Raw genomic sequence first — 2923 nt, 5'->3', positions numbered from 1 at the left:
AGCTAATGAACTGATTACAAAAATGTTATCTTTTGTATTTGAATTCGGCGATGGAATAACCTGTGCGAAAAAAATGGGAATTAGCGCAAAAAAAATTATTTTGTAGCGTTCTTTACAGTGTAGGATTTGTCTCTTATACACATCTAGATGTGTATAAGAGACAGTATATATGTTGGGTATGTATGTATGTAGTGGTGTTATACAAATTATTATACATATTAACGTAAGTAATTGTAATGCATAGCAGAATATAGAAGAATTGAACGGAAACAATTTATATTTTTTTTTTGTTGAATTTTGGTATAATTTTGTTGCTTTAATGTATTTGTGTTGTTGTTYTTTGAAATTTAAATTTTGTTTTAACGGTACTGCGTTTTCCAATTATTATTWTTTTCTTTTTTAATCACCAATTCCAATAAATTTACAGTTACAGTCATTCGACAACAAATTTTCATTTATATTTATCGTAAATGCTATTTTTATTAATTTTTGAATATTACTGTATTTTTATGTATATATGTATATATATACATTTATACATATTTTTAAATTTTATATTTTCTCCTAAAGGTTTTAACCTCCCTTTGCGGTGCTATTTGTACATATGTATATGCGGAAGTATTTGGGCGTGTATTGCAGAGTTTTTATGGATTGTATGGAGTTTCGTATTTGTCAACAACCGATTGCCTTTGTTGTAAGCCGATGTAGTGGGTGTGTGTAGTACTGGAAAATTCGGTTAGCACAATAGAAACATTTTGGTATGCACAAAAATGGTCGGAATTGCGCAAATTTTAGCAAAAAAAAAAAAAAATAATAATGATAACAATAGAAATTAATTTATTTGTTTTATTTAATTACATTATATTTTTTATTAATTTTAGAAATTATTTAATTTTATTGCTATGTGTTCTTAACTGCATGACATTTTAATTTATACATCCTTCTTTCAATTCAAATGCTCAATTATAAAGCCAACAAATTATCTAACAACTTTTTGAAAATATTTAAGTCGGAAATTGGCTCCAGAGTAATCCCGAAAACTAAAAAACATAAATTTTGTTTCGCACTGCAAACTTTTTCAGTAATATTTTTATACGCATTTTATCTAAAAAAAAATACTATGCTCAAGAACTTTTAACGATTTTTCAAAGGAAAATGTTTCCAAAATAAATACATTTTACATGCGATTGTCGCTGAAAAGATGTCTAGTTTTTTGAAAAACAATAAATAAAAAAAATTCTTTTTTGGAATTAGAATTTTAGAACATTAGAATTTTTACATGCGTTTGCCGCTGAACAATATTATAGTTTTTTGAAAAACAGAAACAACAGAAATTCTTTTTTTATAATTCGATTTTATGAAACGTTGAACTTTTCTAATCTCCGGAACACTCGAAAATATTCGTGTATCAAAAGAATTGAATTAACTAAGTTTAAAATATTAATTACAAAAAAGTTTTAAATTATTTTTTTAATGGAAAAAAATTACTTTTTAATTTTAGTCAACAGCCAATCAGTAAGAAAATTAAATTGTTTAGTATTTTTTTTTGATTTTTGTAACTAATTATACATTTTTTTGTAATTATAAAAAAGTTTTTTGATTCAAAAATAAAATTAAGATTTTTTTAATCTTATATATTTTATATTTATACATTTAATTTAAAAAAAAATTATTAATGATTAGAAAAATTAAATTTTCGTTAACTATTAAAAATTTAGTAACAAAAATTTCGTTAATTAATTTTTTAAATTTAAATAACTCAAAATCTCAATACAATTAATCTAATTCTTTTTTGAAATCGAAAAATTATTGCTTTTGACAAAATGTGTTTTCAAAAACTAATTTGGCTGACATAACCTCTACATCAAATGCACTCTGTTGCAATTCCAAAGTCAAGAAAAGGGGATACACTGCCACTACTTCTGCAATAACTGCAAAAGCAAATCGGTTATAAGCTGATTAAATAGTTTTTATTTATTTTTTTTWTTTTTTTYCCTTTGATTTTATTAAAAAGTAAAAAGTCGATCTTGAAAATAAGATCTGATATACATATATCATAATAAGCGAATGTCGTATTTCAACTTTTAACGGCAGCACTTATTTGTCTGCCGCGTGCTTGACGTGTCCAACTCTTTATGCTCTCCCACCTCTCTCCACTCCTTCTGCTCAAGCACACATACACTATTTTTCACTATAATAGCTTAGTATGTATGCACTCTGCTCCTCGAGGCTTTTATTTGTATTTCTAACTATCCATATTTCTTTTCTTTTTCTCTCTTTTAATGATTTACAATTTTTATTAGCGTAAAAAAATAAAAAAAATGTGGTAGTTGAAATTAATAACTAAAGCGTTACTTAATTTATTTCTATCGCCTACCTATGAACGTATTATCTATATAACGATTTTTTTAGAAAAAAAACTAGAACAAAACAGAAAAGTAACTAAAAAAATAACGCAAATATACTAATTACAAGAAAAGAAAATGTAGAATTTCTTTCATATAACTTAAGCAGATGTTTAGCTAATGAACTGATTACAAAAATGTTATCTTTTGTATTTGAATTCGGCGATGGAATAACCTGTGCGAAAAAAATGGGAATTAGCGCAAAAAAAAATTATTTTGTAGCGTTCTTTACAGTGTAGGATTGAGGATAAATTTAATAAGTTGTATTATTTCTTTTTTATACGAATTTGAAAAATCTTCGCGAAATATTTTTTTTTTTGAAGCGCCCTAATGTTTGAAAATTCAATTTTAATATTGCGTGAATATGTCAAAATCATTAAATAAATTTGAAATTAAAAAAAATGTTTGCTTTTGATTCCTGTTTTTACGCACACACWACCTAGTGGCGCAAATATTTCAAAATTGGCAATTAAACAACTTTCAAAAATTTTGAAATATTTTTTGCTTTGATTCACCGC

The sequence above is a fragment of the Bactrocera latifrons genome, unplaced genomic scaffold (assembly GCF_001853355.1).
Source record: "Bactrocera latifrons isolate USDA-ARS-PBARC rearing strain unplaced genomic scaffold, ASM185335v1 scaffold_99, whole genome shotgun sequence".
Classification (NCBI taxonomy): domain Eukaryota; kingdom Metazoa; phylum Arthropoda; class Insecta; order Diptera; family Tephritidae; genus Bactrocera; species Bactrocera latifrons.
This window is presented reverse-complemented; position numbering follows the sequence as displayed.